The sequence below is a fragment of the Astyanax mexicanus genome, chromosome 2, assembly GCF_023375975.1.
Source record: "Astyanax mexicanus isolate ESR-SI-001 chromosome 2, AstMex3_surface, whole genome shotgun sequence".
NCBI classification, from domain to species: Eukaryota; Metazoa; Chordata; class Actinopteri; order Characiformes; family Acestrorhamphidae; genus Astyanax; species Astyanax mexicanus.
Window position 1 is genome coordinate 43,764,561 of NC_064409.1, and position 20,169 is coordinate 43,784,729.

Here is a 20,169-nt window from a genome sequence, read left to right on the forward strand (position 1 = left end):
TAATTCTGAGCAGTCACCATGAAGAAGTAAAGCGTGCTGGGACCGTGCTTTAAAAGGCCCCCGTCTCCCAGGCTCTAATGTATTGGCTCTGTAGTCATTACTAAACACTGGGAAACTGCTACTTGTCTAAAGTATGTGATATCAAAAACACAAGGGAAATCTAATGGGAAAAACTGGGTCTTCAGGGAAATAAGTCGAATTTATTTATTTATTATTATTTTTTTTTTCACTTTTTAATCTCTTTTACAAAAGTTTACTTATTTTACAATATCATCCTACTTTCAATAACATGTTTGTCATGAGCTCTTTAGTGAGTTATTTTAGCTCCTTTTTTGGCATTGGCTGTGTATTTACTGTGTACTTTTTAATATATAAAATAGGAACACACACTGACCCACACAGTGTCATGTGACACTGTGACATAGGCTTTCCCATGATGCACTGGGGTGCAGTTGAATTTTTAAATTTGATTAATAATTGAGGAATTGTGTATGAAGGATTTTTTCTGAGGTATTGTGGTGTTAGTTTGTGGTGAAATAGATGTTTTAGGGTTGTTGTTTTGCGTTTTTGGGTGTTTTTGGGTAATTCTGAGCAGTCACCATGAAGAAGTAAAGCGTGCTGGGACCGTGCTTTAAAAGGCCCCCGTCTCCCAGGCTCTAATGTATTGGCTCTGTAGTCATTACTAAACACTGGGAAACTGCTACTTGTCTAAAGTATGTGATATCAAAAACACAAGGGAAATCTAATGGGAAAAACTGGGTCTTCAGGGAAATAAGTCGAATTTATTTATTTATTATTTTTTTTTTTTTCACTTTTTAATCTCTTTTACAAAAGTTTACTTATTTTACAATATCATCCTACTTTCAATAACATGTTTGTCATGAGCTCTTTAGTGAGTTATTTTAGCTCCTTTTTTGGCATTGGCTGTGTATTTACTGTGTACTTTTTAATATATAAAATAGGAACACACACTGACCCACACAGTGTCATGTGACACTGTGACATAGGCTTTCCCATGATGCACTGGGGTGCAGTTGAATTTTTAAATTTGATTAATAATTGAGGAATTGTGTATGAAGGATTTTTTCTGAGGTATTGTGGTGTTAGTTTGTGGTGAAATACATGTTTTAGGGTTGTTGTTTTGCGTTTTTGGGTGTTTTTGGGTAATTCTGAGCAGTCACCATGAAGAAGTAAAGCGTGCTGGGACCGTGCTTTAAAAGGCCCCCGTCTCCCAGGCTCTAATGTATTGGCTCTGTAGTCATTACTAAACACTGGGAAACTGCTACTTGTCTAAAGTATGTGATATCAAAAACACAAGGGAAATCTAATGGGAAAAACTGGGTCTTCAGGGAAATAAGTTGAATTTATTTATTTTATTTATTTTTTTTTTTTCACTTTTTAATCTCTTTTACAAAAGTTTACTTATTTTACAATATCATCCTACTTTCAATAACATGTTTGTCATGAGCTCTTTAGTGAGTTATTTTAGCTCCTTTTTTGGCATTGGCTGTGTATTTACTGTGTACTTTTTAATATATAAAATAGGAACACACACTGACCCACACAGTGTCATGTGACACTGTGACATAGGCTTTCCCATGATGCACTGGGGTGCAGTTGAATTTTTAAATTTGATTAATAATTGAGGAATTGTGTATGAAGGATTTTTTCTGAGGTATTGTGGTGTTAGTTTGTGGTGAAATACATGTTTTAGGGTTGTTGTTTTGCGTTTTTGGGTGTTTTTGGGTAATTCTGAGCAGTCACCATGAAGAAGTAAAGCGTGCTGGGACCGTGCTTTAAAAGGCCCCCGTCTCCCAGGCTCTAATGTATTGGCTCTGTAGTCATTACTAAACACTGGGAAACTGCTACTTGTCTAAAGTATGTGATATCAAAAACACAAGGGAAATCTAATGGGAAAAACTGGGTCTTCAGGGAAATAAGTCGAATTTATTTATTTATTTATTTTTTTTTTTCACTTTTTAATCTCTTTTACAAAAGTTTACTTATTTTACAATATCATCCTACTTTCAATAACATGTTTGTCATGAGCTCTTTAGTGAGTTATTTTAGCTCCTTTTTTGGCATTGGCTGTGTATTTACTGTGTACTTTTTAATATATAAAATAGGAACACACACTGACCCACACAGTGTCATGTGACACTGTGACATAGGCTTTCCCATGATGCACTGGGGTGCAGTTGAATTTTTAAATTTGATTAATAATTGAGGAATTGTGTATGAAGGATTTTTTCTGAGGTATTGTGGTGTTAGTTTGTGGTGAAATACATGTTTTAGGGTTGTTGTTTTGCGTTTTTGGGTGTTTTGGGGTAATTCTGAGCAGTCACCATGAAGAAGTAAAGCGTGCTGGGACCGTGCTTTAAAAGGTCCCCGTCTCCCAGGCTCTAATGTATTGGCTCTGTAGTCATTACTAAACACTGGGAAACTGCTACTTGTCTAAAGTATGTGATATCAAAAACACAAGGGAAATCTAATGGGAAAAACTGGGTCTTCAGGGAAATAAGTCGAATTTATTTATTTATTATTATTTTTTTTTTCACTTTTTAATCTCTTTTACAAAAGTTTACTTATTTTACAATATCATCCTACTTTCAATAACATGTTTGTCATGAGCTCTTTAGTGAGTTATTTTAGCTCCTTTTTTGGCATTGGCTGTGTATTTACTGTGTACTTTTTAATATATAAAATAGGAACACACACTGACCCACACAGTGTCATGTGACACTGTGACATAGGCTTTCCCATGATGCACTGGGGTGCAGTTGAATTTTTAAATTTGATTAATAATTGAGGAATTGTGTATGAAGGATTTTTTCTGAGGTATTGTGGTGTTAGTTTGTGGTGAAATACATGTTTTAGGGTTGTTGTTTTGCGTTTTTGGGTGTTTTTGGGTAATTCTGAGCAGTCACCATGAAGAAGTAAAGCGTGCTGGGACCGTGCTTTAAAAGGCCCCCGTCTCCCAGGCTCTAATGTATTGGCTCTGTAGTCATTACTAAACACTGGGAAACTGCTACTTGTCTAAAGTATGTGATATCAAAAACACAAGGGAAATCTAATGGGAAAAACTGGGTCTTCAGGGAAATAAGTCGAATTTATTTATTTATTATTTTTTTTTTTTCACTTTTTAATCTCTTTTACAAAAGTTTACTTATTTTACAATATCATCCTACTTTCAATAACATGTTTGTCATGAGCTCTTTAGTGAGTTATTTTAGCTCCTTTTTTGGCATTGGCTGTGTATTTACTGTGTACTTTTTAATATATAAAATAGGAACACACACTGACCCACACAGTGTCATGTGACACTGTGACATAGGCTTTCCCATGATGCACTGGGGTGCAGTTGAATTTTTAAATTTGATTAATAATTGAGGAATTGTGTATGAAGGATTTTTTCTGAGGTATTGTGGTGTTAGTTTGTGGTGAAATACATGTTTTAGGGTTGTTGTTTTGCGTTTTTGGGTGTTTTTGGGTAATTCTGAGCAGTCACCATGAAGAAGTAAAGCGTGCTGGGACCGTGCTTTAAAAGGCCCCCGTCTCCCAGGCTCTAATGTATTGGCTCTGTAGTCATTACTAAACACTGGGAAACTGCTACTTGTCTAAAGTATGTGATATCAAAAACACAAGGGAAATCTAATGGGAAAAACTGGGTCTTCAGGGAAATAAGTCGAATTTATTTATTTATTATTTTTTTTTTTCACTTTTTAATCTCTTTTACAAAAGTTTACTTATTTTACAATATCATCCTACTTTCAATAACATGTTTGTCATGAGCTCTTTAGTGAGTTATTTTAGCTCCTTTTTTGGCATTGGCTGTGTATTTACTGTGTACTTTTTAATATATAAAATAGGAACACACACTGACCCACACAGTGTCATGTGACACTGTGACATAGGCTTTCCCATGATGCACTGGGGTGCAGTTGAATTTTTAAATTTGATTAATAATTGAGGAATTGTGTATGAAGGATTTTTTCTGAGGTATTGTGGTGTTAGTTTGTGGTGAAATAGATGTTTTAGGGTTGTTGTTTTGCGTTTTTGGGTGTTTTTGGGTAATTCTGAGCAGTCACCATGAAGAAGTAAAGCGTGCTGGGACCGTGCTTTAAAAGGCCCCCGTCTCCCAGGCTCTAATGTATTGGCTCTGTAGTCATTACTAAACACTGGGAAACTGCTACTTGTCTAAAGTATGTGATATCAAAAACACAAGGGAAATCTAATGGGAAAAACTGGGTCTTCAGGGAAATAAGTCGAATTTATTTATTTATTATTTTTTTTTTTTCACTTTTTAATCTCTTTTACAAAAGTTTACTTATTTTACAATATCATCCTACTTTCAATAACATGTTTGTCATGAGCTCTTTAGTGAGTTATTTTAGCTCCTTTTTTGGCATTGGCTGTGTATTTACTGTGTACTTTTTAATATATAAAATAGGAACACACACTGACCCACACAGTGTCATGTGACACTGTGACATAGGCTTTCCCATGATGCACTGGGGTGCAGTTGAATTTTTAAATTTGATTAATAATTGAGGAATTGTGTATGAAGGATTTTTTCTGAGGTATTGTGGTGTTAGTTTGTGGTGAAATACATGTTTTAGGGTTGTTGTTTTGCGTTTTTGGGTGTTTTTGGGTAATTCTGAGCAGTCACCATGAAGAAGTAAAGCGTGCTGGGACCGTGCTTTAAAAGGCCCCCGTCTCCCAGGCTCTAATGTATTGGCTCTGTAGTCATTACTAAACACTGGGAAACTGCTACTTGTCTAAAGTATGTGATATCAAAAACACAAGGGAAATCTAATGGGAAAAACTGGGTCTTCAGGGAAATAAGTCGAATTTATTTATTTATTTATTTATTTTTTTTTCACTTTTTAATCTCTTTTACAAAAGTTTACTTATTTTACAATATCATCCTACTTTCAATAACATGTTTGTCATGAGCTCTTTAGTGAGTTATTTTAGCTCCTTTTTTGGCATTGGCTGTGTATTTACTGTGTACTTTTTAATATATAAAATAGGAACACACACTGACCCACACAGTGTCATGTGACACTGTGACATAGGCTTTCCCATGATGCACTGGGGTGCAGTTGAATTTTTAAATTTGATTAATAATTGAGGAATTGTGTATGAAGGATTTTTTCTGAGGTATTGTGGTGTTAGTTTGTGGTGAAATACATGTTTTAGGGTTGTTGTTTTGCGTTTTTGGGTGTTTTTGGGTAATTCTGAGCAGTCACCATGAAGAAGTAAAGCGTGCTGGGACCGTGCTTTAAAAGGCCCCCGTCTCCCAGGCTCTAATGTATTGGCTCTGTAGTCATTACTAAACACTGGGAAACTGCTACTTGTCTAAAGTATGTGATATCAAAAACACAAGGGAAATCTAATGGGAAAAACTGGGTCTTCAGGGAAATAAGTCGAATTTATTTATTTATTATTTTTTTTTTTTCACTTTTTAATCTCTTTTACAAAAGTTTACTTATTTTACAATATCATCCTACTTTCAATAACATGTTTGTCATGAGCTCTTTAGTGAGTTATTTTAGCTCCTTTTTTGGCATTGGCTGTGTATTTACTGTGTACTTTTTAATATATAAAATAGGAACACACACTGACCCACACAGTGTCATGTGACACTGTGACATAGGCTTTCCCATGATGCACTGGGGTGCAGTTGAATTTTTAAATTTGATTAATAATTGAGGAATTGTGTATGAAGGATTTTTTCTGAGGTATTGTGGTGTTAGTTTGTGGTGAAATAGATGTTTTAGGGTTGTTGTTTTGCGTTTTTGGGTGTTTTTGGGTAATTCTGAGCAGTCACCATGAAGAAGTAAAGCGTGCTGGGACCGTGCTTTAAAAGGCCCCCGTCTCCCAGGCTCTAATGTATTGGCTCTGTAGTCATTACTAAACACTGGGAAACTGCTACTTGTCTAAAGTATGTGATATCAAAAACACAAGGGAAATCTAATGGGAAAAACTGGGTCTTCAGGGAAATAAGTCGAATTTATTTATTTATTATTTTTTTTTTTTCACTTTTTAATCTCTTTTACAAAAGTTTACTTATTTTACAATATCATCCTACTTTCAATAACATGTTTGTCATGAGCTCTTTAGTGAGTTATTTTAGCTCCTTTTTTGGCATTGGCTGTGAATTTACTGTGTACTTTTTAATATATAAAATAGGAACACACACTGACCCACACAGTGTCATGTGACACTGTGACATAGGCTTTCCCATGATGCACTGGGGTGCAGTTGAATTTTTAAATTTGATTAATAATTGAGGAATTGTGTATGAAGGATTTTTTCTGAGGTATTGTGGTGTTAGTTTGTGGTGAAATACATGTTTTAGGGTTGTTGTTTTGCGTTTTTGGGTGTTTTTGGGTAATTCTGAGCAGTCACCATGAAGAAGTAAAGCGTGCTGGGACCGTGCTTTAAAAGGCCCCCGTCTCCCAGGCTCTAATGTATTGGCTCTGTAGTCATTACTAAACACTGGGAAACTGCTACTTGTCTAAAGTATGTGATATCAAAAACACAAGGGAAATCTAATGGGAAAAACTGGGTCTTCAGGGAAATAAGTCGAATTTATTTATTTATTTATTTATTTTTTTTCACTTTTTAATCTCTTTTACAAAAGTTTACTTATTTTACAATATCATCCTACTTTCAATAACATGTTTGTCATGAGCTCTTTAGTGAGTTATTTTAGCTCCTTTTTTGGCATTGGCTGTGTATTTACTGTGTACTTTTTAATATATAAAATAGGAACACACACTGACCCACACAGTGTCATGTGACACTGTGACATAGGCTTTCCCATGATGCACTGGGGTGCAGTTGAATTTTTAAATTTGATTAATAATTGAGGAATTGTGTATGAAGGATTTTTTCTGAGGTATTGTGGTGTTAGTTTGTGGTGAAATAGATGTTTTAGGGTTGTTGTTTTGCGTTTTTGGGTGTTTTTGGGTAATTCTGAGCAGTCACCATGAAGAAGTAAAGCGTGCTGGGACCGTGCTTTAAAAGGCCCCCGTCTCCCAGGCTCTAATGTATTGGCTCTGTAGTCATTACTAAACACTGGGAAACTGCTACTTGTCTAAAGTATGTGATATCAAAAACACAAGGGAAATCTAATGGGAAAAACTGGGTCTTCAGGGAAATAAGTCGAATTTATTTATTTATTATTTTTTTTTTTTCACTTTTTAATCTCTTTTACAAAAGTTTACTTATTTTACAATATCATCCTACTTTCAATAACATGTTTGTCATGAGCTCTTTAGTGAGTTATTTTAGCTCCTTTTTTGGCATTGGCTGTGTATTTACTGTGTACTTTTTAATATATAAAATAGGAACACACACTGACCCACACAGTGTCATGTGACACTGTGACATAGGCTTTCCCATGATGCACTGGGGTGCAGTTGAATTTTTAAATGTGATTAATAATTGAGGAATTGTGTATGAAGGATTTTTTCTGAGGTATTGTGGTGTTAGTTTGTGGTGAAATACATGTTTTAGGGTTGTTGTTTTGCGTTTTTGGGTGTTTTTGGGTAATTCTGAGCAGTCACCATGAAGAAGTAAAGCGTGCTGGGACCGTGCTTTAAAAGGCCCCCGTCTCCCAGACTATGTATTGGCTCTGTAGTCATTACTAAACACTGGGAAACTGCTACTTGTCTAAAGTATGTGATATCAAAAACACAAGGGAAATCTAATGGGAAAAACTGGGTCTTCAGGGAAATAAGTCGAATTTATTTATTTATTATTTTTTTTTTTTCACTTTTTAATCTCTTTTACAAAAGTTTACTTATTTTACAATATCATCCTACTTTCAATAACATGTTTGTCATGAGCTCTTTAGTGAGTTATTTTAGCTCCTTTTTTGGCATTGGCTGTGTATTTACTGTGTACTTTTTAATATATAAAATAGGAACACACACTGACCCACACAGTGTCATGTGACACTGTGACATAGGCTTTCCCATGATGCACTGGGGTGCAGTTGAATTTTTAAATTTGATTAATAATTGAGGAATTGTGTATGAAGGATTTTTTCTGAGGTATTGTGGTGTTAGTTTGTGGTGAAATAGATGTTTTAGGGTTGTTGTTTTGCGTTTTTGGGTGTTTTTGGGTAATTCTGAGCAGTCACCATGAAGAAGTAAAGCGTGCTGGGACCGTGCTTTAAAAGGCCCCCGTCTCCCAGGCTCTAATGTATTGGCTCTGTAGTCATTACTAAACACTGGGAAACTGCTACTTGTCTAAAGTATGTGATATCAAAAACACAAGGGAAATCTAATGGGAAAAACTGGGTCTTCAGGGAAATAAGTCGAATTTATTTATTTATTATTTTTTTTTTTTTCACTTTTTAATCTCTTTTACAAAAGTTTACTTATTTTACAATATCATCCTACTTTCAATAACATGTTTGTCATGAGCTCTTTAGTGAGTTATTTTAGCTCCTTTTTTGGCATTGGCTGTGTATTTACTGTGTACTTTTTAATATATAAAATAGGAACACACACTGACCCACACAGTGTCATGTGACACTGTGACATAGGCTTTCCCATGATGCACTGGGGTGCAGTTGAATTTTTAAATTTGATTAATAATTGAGGAATTGTGTATGAAGGATTTTTTCTGAGGTATTGTGGTGTTAGTTTGTGGTGAAATAGATGTTTTAGGGTTGTTGTTTTGCGTTTTTGGGTGTTTTTGGGTAATTCTGAGCAGTCACCATGAAGAAGTAAAGCGTGCTGGGACCGTGCTTTAAAAGGCCCCCGTCTCCCAGGCTCTAATGTATTGGCTCTGTAGTCATTACTAAACACTGGGAAACTGCTACTTGTCTAAAGTATGTGATATCAAAAACACAAGGGAAATCTAATGGGAAAAACTGGGTCTTCAGGGAAATAAGTCGAATTTATTTATTTATTATTTTTTTTTTTTCACTTTTTAATCTCTTTTACAAAAGTTTACTTATTTTACAATATCATCCTACTTTCAATAACATGTTTGTCATGAGCTCTTTAGTGAGTTATTTTAGCTCCTTTTTTGGCATTGGCTGTGTATTTACTGTGTACTTTTTAATATATAAAATAGGAACACACACTGACCCACACAGTGTCATGTGACACTGTGACATAGGCTTTCCCATGATGCACTGGGGTGCAGTTGAATTTTTAAATTTGATTAATAATTGAGGAATTGTGTATGAAGGATTTTTTCTGAGGTATTGTGGTGTTAGTTTGTGGTGAAATAGATGTTTTAGGGTTGTTGTTTTGCGTTTTTGGGTGTTTTTGGGTAATTCTGAGCAGTCACCATGAAGAAGTAAAGCGTGCTGGGACCGTGCTTTAAAAGGCCCCCGTCTCCCAGGCTCTAATGTATTGGCTCTGTAGTCATTACTAAACACTGGGAAACTGCTACTTGTCTAAAGTATGTGATATCAAAAACACAAGGGAAATCTAATGGGAAAAACTGGGTCTTCAGGGAAATAAGTCGAATTTATTTATTTATTATTTTTTTTTTTTCACTTTTTAATCTCTTTTACAAAAGTTTACTTATTTTACAATATCATCCTACTTTCAATAACATGTTTGTCATGAGCTCTTTAGTGAGTTATTTTAGCTCCTTTTTTGGCATTGGCTGTGTATTTACTGTGTACTTTTTAATATATAAAATAGGAACACACACTGACCCACACAGTGTCATGTGACACTGTGACATAGGCTTTCCCATGATGCACTGGGGTGCAGTTGAATTTTTAAATTTGATTAATAATTGAGGAATTGTGTATGAAGGATTTTTTCTGAGGTATTGTGGTGTTAGTTTGTGGTGAAATAGATGTTTTAGGGTTGTTGTTTTGCGTTTTTGGGTGTTTTTGGGTAATTCTGAGCAGTCACCATGAAGAAGTAAAGCGTGCTGGGACCGTGCTTTAAAAGGCCCCCGTCTCCCAGGCTCTAATGTATTGGCTCTGTAGTCATTACTAAACACTGGGAAACTGCTACTTGTCTAAAGTATGTGATATCAAAAACACAAGGGAAATCTAATGGGAAAAACTGGGTCTTCAGGGAAATAAGTCGAATTTATTTATTTATTATTTTTTTTTTTTTCACTTTTTAATCTCTTTTACAAAAGTTTACTTATTTTACAATATCATCCTACTTTCAATAACATGTTTGTCATGAGCTCTTTAGTGAGTTATTTTAGCTCCTTTTTTGGCATTGGCTGTGTATTTACTGTGTACTTTTTAATATATAAAATAGGAACACACACTGACCCACACAGTGTCATGTGACACTGTGACATAGGCTTTCCCATGATGCACTGGGGTGCAGTTGAATTTTTAAATTTGATTAATAATTGAGGAATTGTGTATGAAGGATTTTTTCTGAGGTATTGTGGTGTTAGTTTGTGGTGAAATAGATGTTTTAGGGTTGTTGTTTTGCGTTTTTGGGTGTTTTTGGGTAATTCTGAGCAGTCACCATGAAGAAGTAAAGCGTGCTGGGACCGTGCTTTAAAAGGCCCCCGTCTCCCAGGCTCTAATGTATTGGCTCTGTAGTCATTACTAAACACTGGGAAACTGCTACTTGTCTAAAGTATGTGATATCAAAAACACAAGGGAAATCTAATGGGAAAAACTGGGTCTTCAGGGAAATAAGTTGAATTTATTTATTTATTATTTTTTTTTTTCACTTTTTAATCTCTTTTACAAAAGTTTACTTATTTTACAATATCATCCTACTTTCAATAACATGTTTGTCATGAGCTCTTTAGTGAGTTATTTTAGCTCCTTTTTTGGCATTGGCTGTGAATTTACTGTGTACTTTTTAATATATAAAATAGGAACACACACTGACCCACACAGTGTCATGTGACACTGTGACATAGGCTTTCCCATGATGCACTGGGGTGCAGTTGAATTTTTAAATTTGATTAATAATTGAGGAATTGTGTATGAAGGATTTTTTCTGAGGTATTGTGGTGTTAGTTTGTGGTGAAATACATGTTTTAGGGTTGTTGTTTTGCGTTTTTGGGTGTTTTTGGGTAATTCTGAGCAGTCACCATGAAGAAGTAAAGCGTGCTGGGACCGTGCTTTAAAAGGCCCCCGTCTCCCAGGCTCTAATGTATTGGCTCTGTAGTCATTACTAAACACTGGGAAACTGCTACTTGTCTAAAGTATGTGATATCAAAAACACAAGGGAAATCTAATGGGAAAAACTGGGTCTTCAGGGAAATAAGTCGAATTTATTTATTTATTTATTTTTTTTTTTCACTTTTTAATCTCTTTTACAAAAGTTTACTTATTTTACAATATCATCCTACTTTCAATAACATGTTTGTCATGAGCTCTTTAGTGAGTTATTTTAGCTCCTTTTTTGGCATTGGCTGTGTATTTACTGTGTACTTTTTAATATATAAAATAGGAACACACACTGACCCACACAGTGTCATGTGACACTGTGACATAGGCTTTCCCATGATGCACTGGGGTGCAGTTGAATTTTTAAATTTGATTAATAATTGAGGAATTGTGTATGAAGGATTTTTTCTGAGGTATTGTGGTGTTAGTTTGTGGTGAAATAGATGTTTTAGGGTTGTTGTTTTGCGTTTTTGGGTGTTTTTGGGTAATTCTGAGCAGTCACCATGAAGAAGTAAAGCGTGCTGGGACCGTGCTTTAAAAGGCCCCCGTCTCCCAGGCTCTAATGTATTGGCTCTGTAGTCATTACTAAACACTGGGAAACTGCTACTTGTCTAAAGTATGTGATATCAAAAACACAAGGGAAATCTAATGGGAAAAACTGGGTCTTCAGGGAAATAAGTCGAATTTATTTATTTATTATTTTTTTTTTTCACTTTTTAATCTCTTTTACAAAAGTTTACTTATTTTACAATATCATCCTACTTTCAATAACATGTTTGTCATGAGCTCTTTAGTGAGTTATTTTAGCTCCTTTTTTGGCATTGGCTGTGAATTTACTGTGTACTTTTTAATATATAAAATAGGAACACACACTGACCCACACAGTGTCATGTGACACTGTGACATAGGCTTTCCCATGATGCACTGGGGTGCAGTTGAATTTTTAAATTTGATTAATAATTGAGGAATTGTGTATGAAGGATTTTTTCTGAGGTATTGTGGTGTTAGTTTGTGGTGAAATACATGTTTTAGGGTTGTTGTTTTGCGTTTTTGGGTGTTTTTGGGTAATTCTGAGCAGTCACCATGAAGAAGTAAAGCGTGCTGGGACCGTGCTTTAAAAAGCCCCCGTCTCCCAGGCTCTAATGTATTGGCTCTGTAGTCATTACTAAACACTGGGAAACTGCTACTTGTCTAAAGTATGTGATATCAAAAACACAAGGGAAATCTAATGGGAAAAACTGGGTCTTCAGGGAAATAAGTCGAATTTATTTATTTATTTATTTTTTTTTTTTCACTTTTTAATCTCTTTTACAAAAGTTTACTTATTTTACAATATCATCCTACTTTCAATAACATGTTTGTCATGAGCTCTTTAGTGAGTTATTTTAGCTCCTTTTTTGGCATTGGCTGTGTATTTACTGTGTACTTTTTAATATATAAAATAGGAACACACACTGACCCACACAGTGTCATGTGACACTGTGACATAGGCTTTCCCATGATGCACTGGGGTGCAGTTGAATTTTTAAATTTGATTAATAATTGAGGAATTGTGTATGAAGGATTTTTTCTGAGGTATTGTGGTGTTAGTTTGTGGTGAAATACATGTTTTAGGGTTGTTGTTTTGCGTTTTTGGGTGTTTTTGGGTAATTCTGAGCAGTCACCATGAAGAAGTAAAGCGTGCTGGGACCGTGCTTTAAAAGGCCCCCGTCTCCCAGGCTCTAATGTATTGGCTCTGTAGTCATTACTAAACACTGGGAAACTGCTACTTGTCTAAAGTATGTGATATCAAAAACACAAGGGAAATCTAATGGGAAAAACTGGGTCTTCAGGGAAATAAGTCGAATTTATTTATTTATTATTTTTTTTTTTTTTCACTTTTTAATCTCTTTTACAAAAGTTTACTTATTTTACAATATCATCCTACTTTCAATAACATGTTTGTCATGAGCTCTTTAGTGAGTTATTTTAGCTCCTTTTTTGGCATTGGCTGTGTATTTACTGTGTACTTTTTAATATATAAAATAGGAACACACACTGACCCACACAGTGTCATGTGACACTGTGACATAGGCTTTCCCATGATGCACTGGGGTGCAGTTGAATTTTTAAATTTGATTAATAATTGAGGAATTGTGTATGAAGGATTTTTTCTGAGGTATTGTGGTGTTAGTTTGTGGTGAAATAGATGTTTTAGGGTTGTTGTTTTGCGTTTTTGGGTGTTTTTGGGTAATTCTGAGCAGTCACCATGAAGAAGTAAAGCGTGCTGGGACCGTGCTTTAAAAGGCCCCCGTCTCCCAGGCTCTAATGTATTGGCTCTGTAGTCATTACTAAACACTGGGAAACTGCTACTTGTCTAAAGTATGTGATATCAAAAACACAAGGGAAATCTAATGGGAAAAACTGGGTCTTCAGGGAAATAAGTCGAATTTATTTATTTATTATTTTTTTTTTTTCACTTTTTAATCTCTTTTACAAAAGTTTACTTATTTTACAATATCATCCTACTTTCAATAACATGTTTGTCATGAGCTCTTTAGTGAGTTATTTTAGCTCCTTTTTTGGCATTGGCTGTGAATTTACTGTGTACTTTTTAATATATAAAATAGGAACACACACTGACCCACACAGTGTCATGTGACACTGTGACATAGGCTTTCCCATGATGCACTGGGGTGCAGTTGAATTTTTAAATTTGATTAATAATTGAGGAATTGTGTATGAAGGATTTTTTCTGAGGTATTGTGGTGTTAGTTTGTGGTGAAATACATGTTTTAGGGTTGTTGTTTTGCGTTTTTGGGTGTTTTTGGGTAATTCTGAGCAGTCACCATGAAGAAGTAAAGCGTGCTGGGACCGTGCTTTAAAAGGCCCCCGTCTCCCAGGCTCTAATGTATTGGCTCTGTAGTCATTACTAAACACTGGGAAACTGCTACTTGTCTAAAGTATGTGATATCAAAAACACAAGGGAAATCTAATGGGAAAAACTGGGTCTTCAGGGAAATAAGTCGAATTTATTTATTTATTTATTTATTTTTTTTCACTTTTTAATCTCTTTTACAAAAGTTTACTTATTTTACAATATCATCCTACTTTCAATAACATGTTTGTCATGAGCTCTTTAGTGAGTTATTTTAGCTCCTTTTTTGGCATTGGCTGTGTATTTACTGTGTACTTTTTAATATATAAAATAGGAACACACACTGACCCACACAGTGTCATGTGACACTGTGACATAGGCTTTCCCATGATGCACTGGGGTGCAGTTGAATTTTTAAATTTGATTAATAATTGAGGAATTGTGTATGAAGGATTTTTTCTGAGGTATTGTGGTGTTAGTTTGTGGTGAAATACATGTTTTAGGGTTGTTGTTTTGCGTTTTTGGGTGTTTTTGGGTAATTCTGAGCAGTCACCATGAAGAAGTAAAGCGTGCTGGGACCGTGCTTTAAAAGGCCCCCGTCTCCCAGGCTCTAATGTATTGGCTCTGTAGTCATTACTAAACACTGGGAAACTGCTACTTGTCTAAAGTATGTGATATCAAAAACACAAGGGAAATCTAATGGGAAAAACTGGGTCTTCAGGGAAATAAGTCGAATTTATTTATTTATTATTTTTTTTTTTTCACTTTTTAATCTCTTTTACAAAAGTTTACTTATTTTACAATATCATCCTACTTTCAATAACATGTTTGTCATGAGCTCTTTAGTGAGTTATTTTAGCTCCTTTTTTGGCATTGGCTGTGTATTTACTGTGTACTTTTTAATATATAAAATAGGAACACACACTGACCCACACAGTGTCATGTGACACTGTGACATAGGCTTTCCCATGATGCACTGGGGTGCAGTTGAATTTTTAAATTTGATTAATAATTGAGGAATTGTGTATGAAGGATTTTTTCTGAGGTATTGTGGTGTTAGTTTGTGGTGAAATAGATGTTTTAGGGTTGTTGTTTTGCGTTTTTGGGTGTTTTTGGGTAATTCTGAGCAGTCACCATGAAGAAGTAAAGCGTGCTGGGACCGTGCTTTAAAAGGCCCCCGTCTCCCAGGCTCTAATGTATTGGCTCTGTAGTCATTACTAAACACTGGGAAACTGCTACTTGTCTAAAGTATGTGATATCAAAAACACAAGGGAAATCTAATGGGAAAAACTGGGTCTTCAGGGAAATAAGTCGAATTTATTTATTTATTATTTTTTTTTTTTTCACTTTTTAATCTCTTTTACAAAAGTTTACTTATTTTACAATATCATCCTACTTTCAATAACATGTTTGTCATGAGCTCTTTAGTGAGTTATTTTAGCTCCTTTTTTGGCATTGGCTGTGTATTTACTGTGTACTTTTTAATATATAAAATAGGAACACACACTGACCCACACAGTGTCATGTGACACTGTGACATAGGCTTTCCCATGATGCACTGGGGTGCAGTTGAATTTTTAAATTTGATTAATAATTGAGGAATTGTGTATGAAGGATTTTTTCTGAGGTATTGTGGTGTTAGTTTGTGGTGAAATAGATGTTTTAGGGTTGTTGTTTTGCGTTTTTGGGTGTTTTTGGGTAATTCTGAGCAGTCACCATGAAGAAGTAAAGCGTGCTGGGACCGTGCTTTAAAAGGCCCCCGTCTCCCAGGCTCTAATGTATTGGCTCTGTAGTCATTACTAAACACTGGGAAACTGCTACTTGTCTAAAGTATGTGATATCAAAAACACAAGGGAAATCTAATGGGAAAAACTGGGTCTTCAGGGAAATAAGTCGAATTTATTTATTTATTATTTTTTTTTTTTCACTTTTTAATCTCTTTTACAAAAGTTTACTTATTTTACAATATCATCCTACTTTCAATAACATGTTTGTCATGAGCTCTTTAGTGAGTTATTTTAGCTCCTTTTTTGGCATTGGCTGTGAATTTACTGTGTACTTTTTAATATATAAAATAGGAACACACACTGACCCACACAGTGTCATGTGACACTGTGACATAGGCTTTCCCATGATGCACTGGGGTGCAGTTGAATTTTTAAATTTGATTAATAATTGAGGAATTGTGTATGAAGGATTTTTTCTGAGGTATTGTGGTGTTAGTTTGTGGTGAAATAGATGTTTTAGGGTTGTTGTTTTGCGTTTTTGGGTGTTTTTGGGTAATTCTGAGCAGTCACCATGAAGAAGTAAAGCGTGCTGGGACCGTGCTTTAAAAGGCCCCCGTCTCCCAGGCTCTAATGTATTGGCTCTGTAGTCATTACTAAACACTGGGAAACTGCTACTTGTCTAAAGTATGTGATATCAAAAACACAAGGGAAATCTAATGGGAAAAACTGGGTCTTCAGGGAAATAAGTCGAATTTATTTATTTATTATTTTTTTTTTTTCACTTTTTAATCTCTTTTACAAAAGTTTACTTATTTTACAATATCATCCTACTTTCAATAACATGTTTGTCATGAGCTCTTTAGTGAGTTATTTTAGCTCCTTTTTTGGCATTGGCTGTGTATTTACTGTGTACTTTTTAATATATAAAATAGGAACACACACTGACCCACACAGTGTCATGTGACACTGTGACATAGGCTTTCCCATGATGCACTGGGGTGCAGTTGAATTTTTAAATTTGATTAATAATTGAGGAATTGTGTATGAAGGATTTTTTCTGAGGTATTGTGGTGTTAGTTTGTGGTGAAATAGATGTTTTAGGGTTGTTGTTTTGCGTTTTTGGGTGTTTTTGGGTAATTCTGAGCAGTCACCATGAAGAAGTAAAGCGTGCTGGGACCGTGCTTTAAAAGGCCCCCGTCTCCCAGGCTCTAATGTATTGGCTCTGTAGTCATTACTAAACACTGGGAAACTGCTACTTGTCTAAAGTATGTGATATCAAAAACACAAGGGAAATCTAATGGGAAAAACTGGGTCTTCAGGGAAATAAGTCGAATTTATTTATTTATTATTTTTTTTTTTTTCACTTTTTAATCTCTTTTACAAAAGTTTACTTATTTTACAATATCATCCTACTTTCAATAACATGTTTGTCATGAGCTCTTTAGTGAGTTATTTTAGCTCCTTTTTTGGCATTGGCTGTGTATTTACTGTGTACTTTTTAATATATAAAATAGGAACACACACTGACCCACACAGTGTCATGTGACACTGTGACATAGGCTTTCCCATGATGCACTGGGTTGCAGTTGAATTTTTAAATTTGATTAATAATTGAGGAATTGTGTATGAAGGATTTTTTCTGAGGTATTGTGGTGTTAGTTTGTGGTGAAATAGATGTTTTAGGGTTGTTGTTTTGCGTTTTTGGGTGTTTTTGGGTAATTCTGAGCAGTCACCATGAAGAAGTAAAGCGTGCTGGGACCGTGCTTTAAAAGGCCCCCGTCTCCCAGGCTCTAATGTATTGGCTCTGTAGTCATTACTAAACACTGGGAAACTGCTACTTGTCTAAAGTATGTGATATCAAAAACACAAGGGAAATCTAATGGGAAAAACTGGGTCTTCAGGGAAATAAGTCGAATTTATTTATTTATTATTTTTTTTTTTTCACTTTTTAATCTCTTTTACAAAAGTTTACTTATTTTACAATATCATCCTACTTTCAATAACATGTTTGTCATGAGCTCTTTAGTGAGTTATTTTAGCTCCTTTTTTGGCATTGGCTGTGAATTTACTGTGTACTTTTTAATATATAAAATAGGAACACACACTGACCCACACAGTGTCATGTGACACTGTGACATAGGCTTTCCCATGATGCACTGGGGTGCAGTTGAATTTTTAAATTTGATTAATAATTGAGGAATTGTGTATGAAGGATTTTTTCTGAGGTATTGTGGTGTTAGTTTGTGGTGAAATACATGTTTTAGGGTTGTTGTTTTGCGTTTTTGGGTGTTTTTGGGTAATTCTGAGCAGTCACCATGAAGAAGTAAAGCGTGCTGGGACCGTGCTTTAAAAGGCCCCCGTCTCCCAGGCTCTAATGTATTGGCTCTGTAGTCATTACTAAACACTGGGAAACTGCTACTTGTCTAAAGTATGTGATATCAAAAACACAAGGGAAATCTAATGGGAAAAACTGGGTCTTCAGGGAAATAAGTCGAATTTATTTATTTATTATTTTTTTTTTTTTCACTTTTTAATCTCTTTTACAAAAGTTTACTTATTTTACAATATCATCCTACTTTCAATAACATGTTTGTCATGAGCTCTTTAGTGAGTTATTTTAGCTCCTTTTTTGGCATTGGCTGTGAATTTACTGTGTACTTTTTAATATATAAAATAGGAACACACACTGACCCACACAGTGTCATGTGACACTGTGACATAGGCTTTCCCATGATGCACTGGGGTGCAGTTGAATTTTTAAATTTGATTAATAATTGAGGAATTGTGTATGAAGGATTTTTTCTGAGGTATTGTGGTGTTAGTTTGTGGTGAAATACATGTTTTAGGGTTGTTGTTTTGCGTTTTTGGGTGTTTTTGGGTAATTCTGAGCAGTCACCATGAAGAAGTAAAGCGTGCTGGGACCGTGCTTTAAAAGGCCCCCGTCTCCCAGGCTCTAATGTATTGGCTCTGTAGTCATTACTAAACACTGGGAAACTGCTACTTGTCTAAAGTATGTGATATCAAAAACACAAGGGAAATCTAATGGGAAAAACTGGGTCTTCAGGGAAATAAGTCGAATTTATTTATTTATTTATTTTTTTTCACTTTTTAATCTCTTTTACAAAAGTTTACTTATTTTACAATATCATCCTACTTTCAATAACATGTTTGTCATGAGCTCTTTAGTGAGTTATTTTAGCTCCTTTTTTGGCATTGGCTGTGTATTTACTGTGTACTTTTTAATATATAAAATAGGAACACACACTGACCCACACAGTGTCATGTGACACTGTGACATAGGCTTTCCCATGATGCACTGGGGTGCAGTTGAATTTTTAAATTTGATTAATAATTGAGGAATTGTGTATGAAGGATTTTTTCTGAGGTATTGTGGTGTTAGTTTGTGGTGAAATACATGTTTTAGGGTTGTTGTTTTGCGTTTTTGGGTGTTTTTGGGTAATTCTGAGCAGTCACCATGAAGAAGTAAAGCGTGCTGGGACCGTGCTTTAAAAGGCCCCCGTCTCCCAGGCTCTAATGTATTGGCTCTGTAGTCATTACTAAACACTGGGAAACTGCTACTTGTCTAAAGTATGTGATATCAAAAACACAAGGGAAATCTAATGGGAAAAACTGGGTCTTCAGGGAAATAAGTCGAATTTATTTATTTATTATTTTTTTTTTTTCACTTTTTAATCTCTTTTACAAAAGTTTACTTATTTTACAATATCATCCTACTTTCAATAACATGTTTGTCATGAGCTCTTTAGTGAGTTATTTTAGCTCCTTTTTTGGCATTGGCTGTGTATTTACTGTGTACTTTTTAATATATAAAATAGGAACACACACTGACCCACACAGTGTCATGTGACACTGTGACATAGGCTTTCCCATGATGCACTGGGGTGCAGTTGAATTTTTAAATTTGATTAATAATTGAGGAATTGTGTATGAAGGATTTTTTCTGAGGTATTGTGGTGTTAGTTTGTGGTGAAATAGATGTTTTAGGGTTGTTGTTTTGCGTTTTTGGGTGTTTTTGGGTAATTCTGAGCAGTCACCATGAAGAAGTAAAGCGTGCTGGGACCGTGCTTTAAAAGGCCCCCGTCTCCCAGGCTCTAATGTATTGGCTCTGTAGTCATTACTAAACACTGGGAAACTGCTACTTGTCTAAAGTATGTGATATCAAAAACACAAGGGAAATCTAATGGGAAAAACTGGGTCTTCAGGGAAATAAGTCGAATTTATTTATTTATTATTTTTTTTTTTTTCACTTTTTAATCTCTTTTACAAAAGTTTACTTATTTTACAATATCATCCTACTTTCAATAACATGTTTGTCATGAGCTCTTTAGTGAGTTATTTTAGCTCCTTTTTTGGCATTGGCTGTGTATTTACTGTGTACTTTTTAATATATAAAATAGGAACACACACTGACCCACACAGTGTCA